Here is a 19,399-nt window from a genome sequence, read left to right as displayed (position 1 = left end):
GGGTCCTGCAGAGACTGATGCACCAATGGAGGACTATGTGTGGAAAGGACTTAGACATCCTACTCAGAGTGGCCAATTGGTAACTCAGTCTTCATGTGTATCTCTGAGTGAGGGGAGCAGGTGCTGCCTCTATCATGAACTCAGTTAACTGTTCTCTGATCACTCAATCCTGCTGATGTAGCCTTACCAGGCCACAGAAGGAGAGGATCCAGGCAGTCCTGATGAGACTTAACAAGCTATGGGCAGATGGCAGGGGAGAACTGCCCCTTTCAGTGGACTAGGAGAAGGGGATGGGGGAAGAGAAAGGGAGGGTGTGACTAGGGGAGTTGAGAGAGGGGGCTTCAATCAGGATATATAATGAATAAATTTTGAATAAAAAAATAAATATTTATTTTTTTTAAAACAGAACTTGGCCACACACATACCTTTGACCCCATCCCTGTTGGGGTCAGGTATAGAAAGATGACTGTGACTTACTGGTCAACACTCTAGCCATAGGTTCAGTGAGAGACCCTGTCTCAAAAAAAAAAAAAAAAAAAAAAATAGGCAAAGAGTAAATAAAGCATGTCATCTGATATCTTCTCTTCCTTCTCTACCTGTGTACCTGTGTGTAGCATGAACATCTACATATACATACACCACACACATAACACACACACACACTCATGTGCACATGAGCGCGTGTATATGCTATAGTGTACGTATGTGCGTGCGTGTGTCCAAATCCTAATTTTTCACAAATTCTGAGACTGACCCAGAAGACTGTAGATATTCTGTGGTTCCTAGGTGAGTCTGTGTCACTGGCCCCCAAGTCTCAGGGTACCCCATATCTTGTAAGACTCTAGTCAGCAGTTTTCAACCTGAGGGTCACAACCCCTTTAAGGCTTCATATCAGATATGCTGCATGTCAGATATTTATATTACAATTCATAATAGTAGAAAATTAATTTCATGGTTGGAAGTCCCCACGGCATGAGGAACTGTATTAAAGGGTCGCAGAGTTGGGAAGGTTGACACCCACTGACTTAGACCATCTCTCCTACCTCACTCCCTCTCACCAGTATATCCTTAGTCGCACTGGTTTCCTTTTGCTTCTTCAACCAGCCTCCTTGTCCGGCCAAAAAGCCTTTCCACATGATGCTTCTTCATAAAATGCTCTTTCCCAGACAGAAACTGCAGTCCGCGAGCTGGAACCCCTTCCTCTGCTTGTGTCTGGATAGTCTCAAACCTCTGAAATGCATCTGAAGGGAAACCATTTTGTGACATACAAAAGTTGCATCAATGACAAACTCCTGTGTTTACACATGAAGCTTTATCAAAATGCAACTATACTCCTTCATTGCTTAGCCACCCGTGGCTGCTTTCATACCAGAAGCACAGAGTTGACTAATTACAATGGAAGCTGAGCTCCCAAAGCCTAAGACACTGTCTATTCCTTTACAGGAGAAAGTTTCCCAAAGCCTGTTCTGTCTGGCAGAGCATAGTAAAGCATCCTCATAGCCTCATGCCCTTCCCGCTGGCTGGGTTTCTTTTTTATTTTGACTTTATTTGGGTTTCCTGTGCTTACACTTTTGATTAAATTGTCACTTCCATTGGGCCCATCTAATGCAAAGTGAAGGGGAAAGAAATTTGGTTGGAGGCCTGAATTATTTCCCTTGGCTCTCTAGAGCAAGAACTCTTGACTTTTGCCAAGGAAGCTTCTTTTGGAACGACATGAACCCCTTGGAGAAATTAGATCAAGGATCAGGGATTTAAACATGAAGGCTCAGGAGGCAAGGAATAGCAGAATAGCAAGTAAAACAGAAACCTGGCCACATATCCCCACTTCTCTGACCAATCACACATTGCAGAAAAGCAAAGAGACAGGCTAGAAACCCATCCCTGGCCAGGGGCCTGCAGTCACCCCAGCTGTTTTACATAGTGGCTTCCTTTTAATTTGTTGTTCATAAAGTATATAAAATATCTAGCTCGGGAGAGAAAGGACGGAAATCATGAGACTTGCTTCCTAGGGCTTCATAAAGCATTGTTATTACAACAATATGTGCACCCACGAAGCAATTTAAAAACCACCAACGAAGCACAAATTAACATAATAGAGTCCAAACATCCCACACAACAGTGCTTAGGGAACACTCAGTGAAGACACCATCCCAGGAAGGCAGAACCTGCCAATAGTGGCTCCCAACAGAATATGAGTTTGAGCTGCTGTCAAAGCAAGTGATTCTTATTGCCCCCCCACACACACACACACAGAGTATTTGATTTGATGACAGACAATAGCAAGTCACATCCGCACAAGACATGAGGGAGGGGTAGACGCAATATCTGCAGGGTTTAGATGGAATAGAATCATCTTCAATAAGAAGATGCTATGAGTTTCCTGAGAAATTATTGACATTATGAAATAATGCGGATGGATATAAAATAATAGTGACGGAAACACTGTGCGGCAGCTTGGCTTGCAGGAAACCCTGGGGAATCTCCAGCCATTAAGCTGAAATGAGACTTTGATCACCCTCTGTCACTGTTGCATCTGTGAATAAATCTTAGGCATTGGGAACCTTGGGGGAACTTAGGAAACCTCTGTCTTTGGCTCCAGTTGTGTATTTCTTGGTTGTCTTGTGGCCATCATTTAAATCTCAATTTTAAAAAAAATGAACATTTTCAACCTTCCTTCCCAATTCGTATTACATTTTTAAAATCCGTTACTATGACCTCTGCTAAATATTTTATGGGATCCTTTTGAGTCCTTCTAAACCTATTCTGAGGTCAGTGCTGTTGTAAACTCTAAGCAGGACCTGACAGTGTATTTACTTAATAGAAGCTTCGAGAACTTGTTAGAGTTAGATCTGGAAATTGAATCCAGGTCTCACATATCCCAAGATCCATGAATTCACCCATTTTTCTAGAAGATGAAATAATTATACATGCTTCTCTGTACTGAACAGAACATTGGGAATCTGGTCATAAGGTAAAAAAAAAAAATCATTAATAAAAATAAAGCTTTTTATTTCCTCTCTTTTAGAACAGTGGAAAATTGATGGTACTTTTAATATCAATAGTACGAGAGGCCACAGCAGCCTTGACTCTTAATCATCTCGAATTTTCAGTAATAAATTGGCAGCCTTTGTATCCATAGCTTTATAGTTTCAGAGAGTTGAAGGGGGGGGAGCAGTAATGGCGTGCTTTCAAGCCTGGGTCGGAACCAGCTAAACCCCTTGGAGAAGAGGTAAATGGAATCCTTGAATTATCTCAGCAGCCCCTTTGTTGAGATGAAATAGCTTGCTATCATCAAATGGGTTTAAGTGATCACAGAAATACCCGAGCCAAAGTGGCATATAATTAAGACCAATTAGAACTGCAGCGATGTGACCGGTATTAAAACTAGACAGTTCGTGTCTTGTGCCCGTTGAGTGGAAGCAAGACCATAATTTGAATTCCTCCTGACTTTGTCATTTCCAGAAAGAAAATCTGTTAGATGGCTTAGATGCATCCATGTCATGTAAATATTGAAGATCTGAGATCACACACTGTTTTTGGCCCTGATTTTTCTGCTATATAGTGTCTCCCTCATATTTCAATAACAGATATGCCATGGTTAATTATGGTCCTACTAGTAAATAAATATCCATCATGGTGTTTCTAAGTCCCCTTTGCCAAATGAGCTAATTAGAGCAACACTTGGCTCTCTAAATAATTATAGCATATGGTACCTAGAAGGTTCATATAGCAGAATCAGGTTGCCTGATGAGAAATCCAGGTGGTGGCTAAAAGATTCTATTAAACAGAGTTATAGAATGTGTGTGTGTGTGTATGTGTGTGTGTTAATATACACAACCCCTCTTACTGATCTCTGAAGCATAAGAAATATCTTGTAATTTAACTGCCTTCCCACATGAAACAACAATAATTATATCATAGAATAAGAGTTTAAAATTAAAAAGTAAATGTGGTAATATTGATATAAATAATTTAACATGCTTCCTGTCATGTATTGTGACTCAGGAAGGCTGAACATAGGTCTGTGAGAGAATTATTTGATGAGACATAAGAATATCTCTAAGCTAGATCACTTATGCAAACTGCTATGTATGCATCCAGAATGGGCCTGAATAATCCTTAAACTGGAAAAAAAATGAAAGAAGGAAAAAAAAAGGATCTCATAAAATATTTAGCAGAAGTCATAGTAACGATTTTTTTAAATGTAATGCCTGGTCAGAATCTCTGGGAAAACTACACTAGCTGGTTTGGAGTGGATGTGGGTATTATTTGTTCTTTGGGGTTTGAAAATCTGATTATGTATTAGCTGGAGTCTGCTTATCCAGGCTTGGAGCTGACTCTGCACCTTCCTTCCCAGCTTTGGCGTTCAGTAGTATCAGTCATTCTAGTAACTTGAAATTGGACCCAGTGGTGTTATTTACACTATGGGAATTGACATACTTCAAAGGCGCTTTTCTCCCAGACAGGAGATTGCTAAGCAATTATAAATGTCCCACTGCTCACGAAGTACAGGCTACTCAAGGTTGCCAATGCCAAACTGGAAAGAGCAGGATCACAAACGCAACTGTCCAAACCACCTTTGAAGTTTTCAGTGTGAATAATGTTCATTGACTGAAAATGCCACACAAAGGGATTCTAGAGTCGTTTGAAATCAGAAGTGTATGACAAAGAAAAAGAAACAGATCTCCTGAAAGCCTGAGAGGACAACCAGGAAACAGGCATACTCTGAAATTTTGAGGATAGTGGATACATAGTGATCAGTGATATCAGGCGTTACCTTGTGTCCATTAAAACTGAAGACCACAATGTAAGAGAAAGAAAGAGAGCCTGTCACTGAGTTCCTGTCAGAGACAGCCCCTGTCCCCCTTATTAGGAAGCCCACCTGGAAACTGAGCAGCCTACGGGCTTCCTTTGTGCAGGGTGTCTAGGTTATCTCCATGAATGGTCCTTGGTTGGAGTATCACCTCTACCTGGGGGGTACAGCCTTACCAGCCCACAGAGGAAGATGATGCAGCCAGCCTTGATGAGACCTGATAAGCTAGGGTCAGATAGAAGGGGAGGAGGACCTCTTCTATCAGAGGACTAGGGAAAGGGTATGGGAGGAGATGAGGGAGGGTGGGTGAGACTGGGAGGAGACAAGAGACAGGGCTTCAGCAGGGATACAGAGTAAATCAATTATAATAAGTAAATATATAAATTAAATTAAATTTTTAAAAAAGAGTGTGTGAGATGAGGAGGAGGAAGAGATGATGACAACGCTAAAAATAACCTTGAAATAAAGACTTTCAGTGAGGGCGATGCTACAGTGATTGAATATTAAGCAGCTGGAATTGGGGTCTATTTTACTTTTTAAGAAATAAATGTGACAGTGGAGGAAACTGAGATGTTTAAGGAAAATATTTTATGGCGATAGAGTATGTGAGGTTGCAGAGATTATAAGTCTGAGCTTGGGGACACTTTGTTTTTTGGGCTTTCATTACTGTATCGAGACATCTGAGATGGGGCTGGAGAAATGGCCTGGGAGTTAGAGTGCTTGCTGCTTTTGGGAAAACTAGCGTTTGGTATCCCATCACCCCATCAGGCAGCTCACAACTACCTGTAAGCTCAGCGCCAGGGAATCTGACAGCTGTTTTCGATTTCCACAAGCATTTGTATGTATATACATGCACACACATACACACACAACCTCACACACACACACACACACACAAAGCCTTTATTTTCCAAAATCTTTTAAAAATTCAAATGCCTGAGGTAGTCAAATTAAAAGAGAGAGAGAGAAGATTATTTTTGCTTGTTTGGAGGTTCCAGCCCCCTTACACACCTGGACAGAGCCTCATACCTCAGTGGGTAACAGAGAGTTGAGGAAACTGCTCAATAGGTAGTTAGGAAACAAAGGATTAAAAATAAGCCAGTTAGGACTCTGGTGTTTAACTTCGAACTTCCTTACACTCAGCTCCGTCTTCTAAAAGATTCTTCTACTTCCCACCACTACTGTAGGCTGGTGAGCATGGCTTCAACACATGGGCCTTCAGAGGATTATTGAACATGTTTAGCATAAGAAAGGGTGCTTGTGGAGATCCTGTCCTCTCCAGGTCATATTAACTCCCCTTTCTTTCATATGATTCCCTGCACTCTGCCGAAGGTTTGGTTATAAGTCTTAGTATCTGCTTTGATGCACTGTTAGGTAGAGTCTTTCAGAGGCCCTCTGTTGTAGGCTCCTGCCCTGTTTCTTGTTTTCTCCTACTTCCAAAGTCCATCCCATTTGTCTTTTGAAGTGAGGGTTAATCATCTTACCCAGGGTCCTCTTTCTTACAGATTTTAGTATGTTTATCCTGTCTTATAGGTCTAGTACTCACTTATAAGTGAGTATATATACACTGTATGTTTTTCTCCTTCTGAGATACCTCACGCAGAATGATCTTTTCTAGATCCCACCATTTGCCTGCAAATTTCATGATTTCCTTGTTTTTAATGGCTGTGTAGTATTCCACTGTGTAAAAATACCACAATTTCTGTATCCATTCCTTCATTGAGGGACATTTGTTTCCAGGTTCTGGCTATTATGAATAAAGCTGCTACAAACATGGTTGAGCAAATGTTCTTGTTGTGTACTTGAGCCTCTTTTGGATATATGCCTAGGAGTGGTATAGCTGGATCTTGAGGTACCACTATTCCTAATTGTCTGAGAAAGTGCCAGATTGATTTCCAGAATGGTTGTACAAGTTTGCATTCCTATCAATAATGGAGGAGGGTTCCCCTTTCTCCACAACCTCTCCAGCATGTGTTGTCACTTGAGTTTTTGATCTTAGCCATTCTGATGGGTGTCAGGTGAAATCTCAGGGTCATCTTGATTTGCATCACTCTGATGGCTAAGGATGTTGAACATTTCTTTAAGTGAACATTCTCTGCCATTCTGTATTCCTCTACTGAGAATTCTCTTTGAGACTGTCTTTCCAACCAAAGATGTAGCCTATGGTAGCTCAGTATCCAAGTGGGTACCCTATAAGGGGAACAGGGACTATTTCTGACATGAACTTAATGGTGGTCTCTTTGACACCTCCCCTCCAAGGGAGAAGCAGCCCTACTAGGCCACAGAGGAGGACTTTGCAGCCATTCCTGAAAATACCCGATAAACCAGGATCAGATGAAAGGGGAGGAGGTCCTCCCCTATCAGTAGACTTGGAAAGGGGCAGGGAAGAGATGAGGGAGGGAGGGTAGGATTGGGAGGGAATGAGGGAGTGGGATACAGCTGGGATACAAAGTTAATAAACTATAACTAATATTAAAAAATTAAAAAGGTAAACATTAAAAAAAAAAGGGCACTGAGGAATTTCATGTGATGTAACCTTAGCAGAGTAAAGAGGGAAGAGAGTTAAAGTCTAGCCATGGAAATGAATGTATGCTTAAGAAAAGAGATGAAGGAAAGGTCTAGACCATCCTATGGCCTAGACCTAACCTATAGGTCTTGATCTCCCAAAGACCATCTGAAAACACAGATACTTACATTATAATTTATAACAATAGCTAAACTACAATTATGGAGTAGCAATGAAAATAATTTTATGGTTGGGGGTCACCCCAACATGAGGAATTGTGTTAATGGGTGACATCTTTAGGAAGGTTGAGAACCACTAGTTAGACTGTTTCTATGATCAGTATTATAAAATATGATTGAACTTTTCATGTTTTAAGTTACTTTCATACACACCCACTTTCCCACATATTGATTTGATCTTAAAATTTCTATTCCAAAAAGAGGTAGTTTGTTCCAAAGTATGTATAGAGTTGTTACAAAAACAAAATTGGAACTGGATGCTCTCACTATCGAGGAAAATGTATTGAAGGGATTATAATGTATTCTGACTCAGAAAAAAACAATGTACTTCAAAATCAATGTCCCTCTTCCTCATTGTCTCTAGATCTTTCTCCCTTTTGGAACATATCGTCTTTCTCACAACAGCATGCCTTCTTCCCTCTCACTTTCTACCAGTACATCAAAATCTCCCTCCTTTACACTACCTCCTTTGCTCTCTCGACTTCCACTGTCTCTCTAGAGAGAGGGTCCCCAATGGCTTTAAGCTCTAAATGCTGTTGGCTCTCCAACTTGGTTCAGAATTATCCCCTAGGCAATTCATTCTGGCCACCTGCCTCTTCCTGGAAACTCAGGTTCTCCCAGATGTACAAAAACCCTCCTCCCACGGTTCAAGCTGTAAACCTAGAAATTGTTGATTGTTTTGTTTTCCCATCCTGAACATGTAATACACTAGTGAACTTTATCAAATCTACTTCCAACAATAAGTCTTCTTTCTCTCTATATCACCAGGGCCCTAGTCCAACCACCAGCATTTTTTTGTCCTTGGTTGTTGCAGTAGCCACCATTTTTTTTTCTCTTCTGTGCTTGGCCACTAGGACCCTCTTCTCTATCCCATGGCCAAATGGAATTTTAAAAGAAAAATCTAGCTCATGAATAATTATAAGGAAAACATGCAAAAGGCATATATGTCTGCCTTATTTCCCAACTGAATTGGTTGCTTTGTTCATTGCTGTAATAAAATACCTGAAAGAAAAGGATCAACTTGAAGAAGGAAGAATTTATTTTGGGTCATGGTTTAAGGAAATTCAATTTATCTTACAGAGAATGCAATGCGGGAGAACCAGGTCATCTGTGATGGCAGGAGCATGATGGTGGACTAGGAAGGATAGTCCACATGTTGGTGGACTAGGAAGGATAAAGAAGAAAAAAAATACAGGCACTCTGCTCACTGTCTCCATTTTTCCTTTCTTTTCATCCCATGGACCACGTCTCCCACATTTGCAATGGGTCTTCCTCCCTCAGTTTTCTCTGTTAAAGTCTTCATAGCCACATTCAAAATATTGACATATTAATTCCACAGGTGTTTTTCTAATCCAGTCGAGTTGATAATAGAAATTTGCCATGACACCAACACATTCTTCAATTCTTTGTTTACACTTATCTGTGTTTGTAATAACTTGTTCATGTCTTGGTTGACTTGATAGTTATCTGTATTCTGGAACTGTCTGCAAGCTGTGTGAGGACAGACCTCCTGTGCATTCACCACTATTTGTTCATCACTGTAGGAGTATAATTTGCAGTGTTAGAAAATACGTGTTGAATAAATAGAGAAATCTGACAACACAAAGACTCATAAAGGATTCCTATACAAAAGAAAAAGCAATAGCAAAGATAAAAGAAATTGGAGAAGTTGAAATAGTGTGGGGATTATCAGAACAAAGATAGAAATGTCACAGTGAAATTCAACACAGAAATGCTTTACCCGTGATTCACATGTTCCATTGTATCTATTTTACTACTCAAGCAAAGCTCGATCTGGGGAGCATAGTTAAAACTAAATGGTTTCTAAGATTATAAGCAACTCCAGCTAGAGAGATGACTCACTGTTTAAGAGTATTTGCTGTTCTTCCAGAGAACCAGAATTCTCAGCACCCATGATAAGTGGCTACTCAAGCTCCAGAGATCTCATTTGATGTCCTTTTCTGGCCTCTACAAATACACACACACACACACACACACACACACACACACACACACACGCATGAATGCAAGCAGGCCTGTATGCACAACTTAAAAATAATACTAAAAATGAATCTGTTTAAAAATGGTTTTAAAATCATAGCAAACTCTTCCCCACCAGAAAGTCATTAGGAGATCCATGAAGGTACCAGACATGTGCCTTGTACATGGGGCAAATTACATAGTGATAAAGGACAAGAATTAAAATTCAGTTCTGTGAGGTGGGTCCAATAATGAAGTTTTCAAATGGGGATGTTTCAGTCAAAGGCAGAATGGTAAAACATTATCTTTCACAGTCATTATTAATATTGGACAAGAAGTAATGCATATTATATAAAGAAATATCTTTAACCAAACAATAATAAATGCAGTTTAAAGTTTCTGGCATACAGTCCATTTCAGAACATTTAATCTGAAAATTGCACTGAGAATATCTTAGAATTATGGGACCTAAATATATTTCCAGATGAACATGATTGCACAGAATACTCAAGGAATTAAGGATTTGTGGTAGCTAAATAAATAAATACTTTAAAACCCTAAGTGTAGGTTAATTTACAGTGGAAATTCTGATGTCAATTGTTGTGTCCCGAATTATAGTAGTGACTAGTTAGAAGAAATATTAAGATTACAGGTGCTGGAAAGAGAATGATACAGCTATTCCTGCGCTGTCCCTCTAAAGCCGGCATACTCGGTTGAATAGGCCAAAGACAGTCAAAAGGACAAAGTATGAATGTTACCTTAAAAATGGTCTGATGGTGCAAATCTAATATTAGAAAACATAAGTATGAGTCATCTAACCATTACCGACTGGTACCCACAGTCTCAAGCTAAGGGAAGTTTGACACAAGCCACGCATACTCTCTCACATTTTTCTCAAAAACTGCTAGAATGGGTATCGTAAGTGGACAGCTAAATTTTTAAAAAGCCATGATTTCGATGTGTAATAATAATGTGAGAGCCTGGGATGCAGCCCAGTTCAGTGCTTGAGTAGCGAGCATATAGCCCTGGGTTTGATGGCGCAAATGGTGTGTGGACCTTCTCAGACCTGCCAGCAGCGTAAATAATGACACTAAGACTTCCATACAGTATGAAGCTTAGGCCCTTTGCTGTGGCACTTTCCAGCTAACATCGAGGCTTAACCCAATTGTTCTGCCACTACCACCTTGCACATGGCTTGCTCTTTACCTCCCTGCTCCACTCCAGTCCGCATCTGTTTCCTTCTGTTCTCTCAGATTCCCTGGCTTCAGCTTCCGTCTCCCTGCCACCCTCTCTGCCAGGAAGTTTTACACTCATAATTCCTACCCCAGCTATTGGTTGCTCTCTATTACAACCAATCAGCAGCGAGACAACACTGACACATCCCTTAGATTGCATCTAGCCATAGAGGGCTGTTTGACTTCCAGTGTATGAGCAGGTGTGGAAGGACAAGCATTTAGAAATATAAAGCCGGGTGATGGGCCACAGAAATTACAATACCACAATCCTGCCAGCACTTGGCAATTGAAAGTACCGAGGCACACATTCACACAACAGTAAGGGAAAGTCCCCCTCCAACAGGTGTGCATTGAAATACATCCTTAATTCCTGCATTCAGGAAGTGGGGGCAGGAGGGTCAGAAATTCAAGGTTGTTCTGGACTATGTAGTAAGTTCCAGACTAGCCTCAGCCATATGAAACCCTTTCTCAATAGTAAATTAGTAAATAAATAAGCAACCATGTGAACAATTCAAGGCTGTAATTAGCACAGTACAAAGAGAGCTTTGCTTGTAGCTCTCTCAAGGATGAAGAGTCAGAAAATTCATGCACAGTCAAGGAAAAAACCAACACTCAGCAAAGTCTTAGCCACAGCATCTTTGTTGATCTGGCATCTGGTAATTTATGCAGATTAGTGAACACAGATGTTCCTCAAAAGACAATGGTCTAACTTTATGATGACACAAAAGTGCATTCATCCGGTAAATAGAAACTGTACTTTGAGTCTGAATCTGAACCTTTTTCTGGGCTTGTGATTGACTGTCTGATACTGTGTGATGGTTGTAGGTGGCATCTCCTAGTTAGCCAAGGGATCGGGAGAGGACATGACCAATAGCCTACAGTGACTAGGCTACTAACAGACAGATGTTTAGTAAGTTAAATCAGGGAATCAGCTTGTCTTCCTCACCTCAGCGTATCATAAGGTGACTGCATTACATACTAAAGAGAATCTTCTGCAGTTATTAAGATTTTTTACATTAATATATATATATATATATATATATATATATATATATAATAGTGCAATATTTTAAATGACCACAGACCGTTCCCTAGCAAATGGCTTAGGATTCTGGCTTAAATATGACTGTCCCTCACAGCAGCTTATGTGTTGTTGAAGACTTACCTCTCCACTGATAACAACACTGAGAGGTGACTGGAGCAGAAGAGTGCTGTTTTCATAAATGAACTCATCCATGTAAGTGCTCATAGCGATCTTGGATTTTAGAATGTGGGGTCTGGTTGAAGTAGGTCACTGGGAACATGCCCAGCCCTAGAAGAGCCTATCTCATTCTTTACCTCCCAGGTGTACATATTTGTGTTTCTGATTGTGTTACAATAGACACATAGTGTCATAGTGAAAACAGAAATTTGTTGATTAGAAACTGGCCCAACAGTTCTTACTGTGACATTCCTAATCATGTTTACTAACCTATTTAAGTAAGAAACTGCAGGCTAAGAACATGGCCCAGAGAATGGGACTCTTGTGGTGGAAGGATGATCTGAAACCAGGCCTTATCTCGCAGTGTCTTACGGTAGCCAGTTGGTCTTCCATAGAGGAATCTGCATGGGTTTTATGCCGTGTCCAAAGTACAACTCTTCTAGCAGAAAATGGCAATGGGTCAAAGCATGACCCCTCTCCCAGTTGCAGTGTTCCACCCTCTCATCAGAAGGCTGACTCCAACAGTGAACCACACTGTCTTGCCATTTGCTGACTGTGGGTTATTCCTGTCTGTTGACTCTCTGCTCCACCCATGCCATACACCCCCTTGCTTCTTAAAGTTGCCTGTCAGTCTCCACGTCCAACAATTGCGTTCTCTTTCTAAACTTCTGTTCAAAGCTGTCAGTCATTCCTTTCCATTTTTTTCCTCCTAGATGAAGTTATTAGTCACCTGTGATATATATTAAAAGGGTGGGAGGAGAAAAAAGGGAAGGAAATCAAGCTTTTATGTCATTCTCCATTTGGTGGAGTGGAACTGGAACTCGGCTTCTAGAGGGAGAATGGAATCAACCCAAGGATCGGGGCTCCGTTTCTCTTCAGAGCAAGGCCTGTGTTTGCTAGGCCAGAGTTTGGAAAGAGTTCCCCACAGAGTGTTACACTTAGGTAATTCTTTTAGAATGAGATTGCAGGTGACAGTGGAAGCTTGGGCATTTCAAAGCCTATGGCGATACCAAAGTGTTACAGCTCTTTGTAAAGCTGCTGTGATAAGCATGGCAAAGATTCAGGGGAAAGCCTATTCCTGGTGGGCTTGCAGCTGAGACATAGGCATGGCAAAGCCCAGGCCCAGCAGGCCAGAGGGCAGGCCCAGTAAGACACGCCAAGCAGTGGATAAATGACAAATCTCAGGTGGTCATGGTGGAAAACTGGTAGTATCACAAAGCATGCAGCCAGAGAACACATTTATTTGAAATTAGGGATTTATTGATTTATTACTTGGCCAAGGAAAGAGATTTTTTTTTCTTTTTTCTTTTTTTAACTAATTTATTTTTTATTAATTGCAGTTTATTCACTTTGTATCCTAGCTGTGGCCCCCTCCCTTGACCCCTCCCAATCTCTCCTTCCCTCCCTCATGGCCCCATGCCCCTCCCCAAGTCCACTGATAGAGGAGGTCCTTCTCCCCTTCCATCTGACCCTAGCCTATCAGTCTCATCAAGACTAGATGCATTGTCTTCCTCTGTGGCCTGGTAAGGCTGTTCCCCCATCAAGGGGAGGTGATCAAAGCGCCAGCCACTGTGTCCATGTCAGAGACAGCCCCTGTTCTCCTTACTAGGGTACCCACTTGGACACTGAGCTCCCATGGGCTATATCTGTGCAGGGGTTCTAGGTTATATTCATGCATGGTCCTTGGCTAGAGTATCAGTCTCAGAAAAGACCCCTGTGCCAGGTTATTTGGTTCTGTTGCTCTTCTTGTAGAGTTCTTGTCTCCTCCAGGTCTTTCATCTTCTTCTTATTTCATAAAATTCCCTGCACTCTGCCCAAAGTTTGGCTTAAGTCTCAGCATCTGCTTTGATACCCTGCTGGGTAGAGTCTTTCAGAGTCCCTCTGTGGTAGGCTCCTGTCCTGTTTCTTCTTTTCTCCCTCTTCTGATTCCATCCTGTTTGCCTTTTACACAATGGAATATTACAATTAAAAACAAGGAAATCATGAAATTTATAGGCAAAGGTGAAAACTAGAAAAGATTATCCTGAGTGAAGTGTCCTAGAAGCAGAAAGACACACATGGTATATACTCACTTATAAGTGGATAATAGACATATAATATAGGATAAACATAATAAAATTTGTATACCCAAAGAAGCTAAGCAAGAAGAGGACACTGGGTAAGATGATCAATCCTCACTCAGAAAGTGAAAACGAGAAAACAGATAGTGGAAGAGATTTCAAGAGTAAATGTGTTTGATTCAATGGGGTCAGGGGTCAGGGATATTTGTTTTGCCTGTAGTGGTACAGTACCTCATATTCATGCAGTAGTGTGGTCCTGCCACAAGAAGGAGAACACAATACTTAATTATCCTATGAGTAGGGGAAAATCTTCAGGTAAAGTCAAAGGTCATTTAGAAAGTCAAGACAACAAGGCAGCATCTCTGGCTATTAAAAATAAAGTCACTGTGAACATAGTTGAGCAAGTGTCCTTGTTGTGTGTTGGAGCAACTTTTGGGTACTTACCCAGGAGCTTCTGGAGAGAGAGTTATTCCCAGTCTTCTGAGAAAGTGCCAGATTGATTTCCAAAGTTTGCACTCCCACCAGCAATGGAGAAGTGTTCCTCTTTCTCAGCAACCTCACCAACATGTACTGTCACTTGAGTTTTTCATCTTAGCCATTCCAATAGGTATAAGATGGAATCTCAGAGTAATTTTGATTTGCATTTCTCTGATGACTAGTGACATTGAGAATTTTTAAATGCTTCTTGGCCATTTGATATTCCAATGTTGAGAATTCTGTGTTGAGCTTTGCACCTATTTTTAATTGGATTATTTTGTTTGTTGGTGTTTAATTTCTTGAGCTCTTTATATATTTTGGATATTAGCCCTCTGTCAGATGTAGGGTTTTTTTTCCTAGTCTATGGGCTGCCGTTTTGTTATATTGACAGTATCCTTTGCTTTACAGAAGGTTTTCAGTTTCATGAGGTCCCATTTGTTAATTTCTGGTCTTAGATTGGTTTTTATAATCCAGGCTGGGTTGGCCAACAATGGCTTTCTGCATGCCAGGGAAGCTGAGAACATAGCAGCTTCTCGGTGTACAAGACTTAAAACCTCAGCAGTCCCTGTGTGCTGCAAAATGCTTGGAAGATTCCTGGTGAGCCGGGGGACTTCAGTGAAGGATGACAGTAGGAGCAGCTATAGACTAAATGAACACACCAGCGAGGAGCAAAGCATTTAGGAGGAAGTAGGGCAGCCTTAAGAGCAGACAGCCTCTAGGGGGCTGCCTGTTCTTAGGGAGGTCTTCCCCCATCTTGCAATCTTCCCAAAACTCCCACAGGGCTCTGTGAGTGTCTCTTAAGTGATCCAAAATTCATGTAACTTAACCGGCAAGATTAATTATCACAATAGTGTTAGAATTGTGTGTGCACGCATGTGTGTGTGCATGCCAGTGTGTGAGAGTGTGCATGCATGTTTGTGTGCACGTGTGTGTGGAAGTATATGTGTGCATGCCTATGTGTGAGTGTGTGCGCATGTATGTGTGAGTGCCTGTTTGTGTGTAGTCTTTGCTTTTCCTAGTATACTGACAGAAATGACAGGTTGTCAGTTAACCCTTTTTCCAGGTTATATTAAAATCCGAGCATGAAATCTGCAGTTCTCTCTCTCTCTCTCTCTCTCTCTCTCTCTCTCTCTCTCTCTCTCTGGCTCTGTCTCTCCCCCCAAGTGAAGAATTTTTTGCTATTTTTCCCCAGCAGTTGATTGTCAGCCTAACCCAGTGCCCATAGATGAATTCAACAGAGAACTCAACTCGCCTTCTAAACCAGGAAATTATTCTGTTCGAACATTATTGTTCATATTAAACTCCTGTACCATTAAAACTGTCTTGTTTAAATGAATGTACACCAGATGCATTGTTTATTCAATTTAATTGTAGTGGGAAAAATACCCAAAGCAGGGAAGTGGTTGTTTGAACTGGTTTTTACCAGTCACAAACCATGTGAATGAGTGTCCAATTAAAGTGTGGCTCACTAGGACTTGTATAATAGTAACATCTGTTATCTTAATTAAACAAGTTGCTATATAAAGGAGCTGGCAGAGCTCACTCGGTTAAAATAGGTTCTGACCTAGAAACTTGCAGAGGGTTTCTCCTCTTTGTGGGATTTTGCTGCTGGTGGCATTCCCAGTTGGTCCCATTATACTGTAGACCTGACAACCTCTGTGATCTACAGACCTACACATATGTTCATACCCTCAGAGCCTGCAGGGAGAAAGGAAGTGAAGTTCATGATGCAAAGCCGAGCAAATAAAACAAGACAAACACTGGATAAGAGCGCTTCCTGGCCCTGTGGTGTCCTCATGTGCTGTGACCTGGAGAGAAGGGGTAGCGAGCAGTGAGTCCTGGAAGAATAATGGGAACAAATAGTTATTAACTCCAAGCCTTGCCAGGCACCCAGGAAAACCTGTGCACACAAGCACAGACTCAGAACTCTCTGCCTGCCTCTGTGAGATCCAGAACAAAGCAAAAAGGTGTTTTCTTTTTTATCTCCTCCACTACTTACTAATTTATTCAGGTACTTGAGGAAGATTTACAACAAGCTTCCTTGGTGAAAAAACTAAACTGAATTCTGGATCTCTTTTGATTTTACTCCATTTTTTAAAAAATTATTTATTGTTTTATTAATTATAGTTTATTCACTTTGTATCCCAGCTGTAGCCCCCTCCCTCGAACCCTTCCAATCCTACCCTTCATCCCTCATCTCCTCTCATGTCCCTCCCCAAGTACATTGATAGGAGAGGTCCTCCTCCCCTTCCCTCCAATCCTAGTCTATCAGGTCTCATCAGGACTGGCTGTATTATCTTCCTCTGTGACCTGGTAAGGCTGCACCCTCCTCAGGGGGAGGTGATCAAAGAGCCAGCCACTGAGTTCATGTCAGAGACAGTCCCTCTTCCCATTACTAGGGAACCTACATGGACACTGAGTAGCCATGGGCTACTTCTGTGCAGGGGTTCTAGGTTATCTCCATGCATGGTCCTTGGTTGGAGTATCAGCCTCAGAAAAGACCCCTGTGCCCAGATTATTTTTTTTCTCTCCAAATCTAGTCAGCTCAACCTGTCATCTTTGCCCAAGTTCCCTTTGCTGACTGTGTACAGCATTCTAAGGGTCTCTGTGCATGTAGTGCCTTTGCCTTTCCAGTGGTTGAAGGTGTGACTGGGAACACAATAAGCCAGTCACACCATTTTCTTCCTGGAATAAGAATCTTCCTACAGGCAGAGCAAAGTTAGAGCCTAGTCATATGAGGGCAGATCCCACAGAATATTGTTAAACTCCATTTCTGCATTCCTAATGCCACTTCCTGTCCCTTCCATGTCCCCTGTGTTAAACTTCTCCAGTTTGGAACCACCAGCACCTTTTCATTCAATAGATTCTTTTGTAAGCATGATTTATCATTCTGTTATGGTTACAACCTCCAAATCCTATCTGATGTTTGTAAGCAAGTGGATCATCTTTTTTTTTTAAGTTTTTTTTTATTTTTTTATTATTATTGATTACACTTTATTCATTTTGTATCCCCCCATAAGCCCCACCCTCCTCCCCTCTCGATCCCACCCTTTCTCCCCTTTCTGCATGCATGCCCCTCCTCAAGTCCACTGATAGGGGAGGTCTTCCTCTCCTTCTTTCTGATCTTAGACTATCAGTTCTCATCAGAAGTGGCTGCATTGTCATCTTGTCTGACACCTTTGGGGGACAGTCTGAAACATTTGCATCATCACGGCGTTCACCTCACCCCATGAAGAACCTCATTCAAGACATATGGAGTTGTTGAGCAGATAGAATGGCAGAGATCCACGGAACTAGAAATGTTCCCCTCCAGAGGCCTGGTTTTCCTTGAAGGAGAACGGCACAGCTTGTGCCAATCCTCGTGGACCTGTTCTCAACTCTCTGGCTGTGAAGCAAGAGGAGGAAAAGTGGAGGGTGGATCCTTTTGGCTAGGTCTGTGCAGACTCAGGTCATCTGGCATCTACATCCTCCCAAAGCAAGTCACTGTTCTGTGCTTCATTGATTTTTGCTGAAGGAGATTTGGACAATGGACCTGAACAGGCCAGATGAGTTGAGAAGTCGCTGGCCCATCAGCAGCTTGTTATATAAGCATCTCCAGCTCAGTAGTTGGGCCTGACACCGTTTCTGATGAGTAGCAGCTTTTTACGTGAGTGACATCCAATCTGGTCCCTTGCCCATCTCTGGGCATGATATTTGAACCAAAGATGCTGGGATATGCTGCCTTTAGCAAAATGAGCTCCCATTACCCTGATGGCACTGCATAAACTGGCTGAGCATGAAAAGCACCCTGGCACAGCATCTTGGCCACAAATAAAGAGGGAAGGAGGATAAACAGTGTTGGAATTAATGGATTTTTTTTTCTGTGCCTGCACTAGCTCCCAAATAATGAGACGGAGACCTATTACATTTTTTAATAAGCTTTAGAGCACTACAGCTGGGCAGATATTGATCTGTTCTAACATATCTATACTATACTGGCTACTTCCCAGCCATGTGCCCCACGCCACTTGCCATCTCGTCTTGCCCCAGCCACTCCTGCTCTGTCTTTGTCCTCATTGCCACCCCTCATGGCCCTTCATTCTTGATGGCCCAGTGACCTTCTTCTCCCCCTACCCTCTCTATCCAAAACTGGGACTGGAAGTCTGCTTACTGTCTTCTCTGCCCAGTCACAGGCTCTTCAGCTTCTTTATTAACCAAGCAGGGATAACTGGGGAATAATTTTTGCACAGCACTGTGATAGGAGATTCCTCAATAACAATAACAAAATCTGTTAGCATTTAGCACAGGGCTGGTTCAGCAATTAACAGTCACGTAGAGACACTCCTTAAAACACTGTGAATGAAGGTCACTGCTACAAAACACAGGCCTACCTTCTCCAAAGCTGCAAGATCTTAAATCTTAGGCAAGAGTTTCTTATAGTAGAGATGGAGTTCATCAGCACTCACGTCCTCCATGTCTTTTAAACTGTCAAGACTTTCTTATATCTTGAGACAATTGGTATACCATTATAAGTACTATATTTGGGGAGTGAAATCAGGAGCCAGGTTTCCTCTCTGTGTCACATTCAATAAGTCAATTTCTCATTTGTAGTCTAAAACCCAGTAAATACTTGCAACACTTTAGTGAGATTTTATTAGACAAGAAAGTGTTTTGTAAGTGTTAAGCCACTGTGGAGATGCTATTTTATGCATATTTTTCTAAAGATGATATTATGTCACATCTTCCATTTTATAATTTGACTTTTAATTTGTAATATATGGTAGATACTATTCTATATAGAAGGATGTGACATTTATAGCTTATATTTAGTATAATCATTCTTTAAAATTTACTGATTTATATGTGTGTGTGTGTGTGTGTGTGTGTGTGTGTGTGTGTGTGTGTGTGT

The 19,399-nt window shown here is 41.5% G+C and overlaps 1 protein-coding gene across 3 annotated transcripts in view; it reads left to right on the top strand.

Moving 5' to 3' along the window:
• Positions 1–19,399, top strand: part of LOC129692233 (contactin-4) — a 1,033,094-nt gene that overhangs the window by 895,797 nt on the left and 117,898 nt on the right. The gene's annotated exons all lie outside the window — the stretch shown is intronic.

Source organism: Psammomys obesus, unplaced genomic scaffold (assembly GCF_907164565.1).
Source record: "Psammomys obesus unplaced genomic scaffold, mPsaObe1.curated_primary_1811, whole genome shotgun sequence".
NCBI classification, from domain to species: Eukaryota; Metazoa; Chordata; class Mammalia; order Rodentia; family Muridae; genus Psammomys; species Psammomys obesus.
The sequence above is the reverse complement of the archived record's forward strand: the minus strand, read 5'-3'. Positions and strand labels throughout refer to the sequence as shown.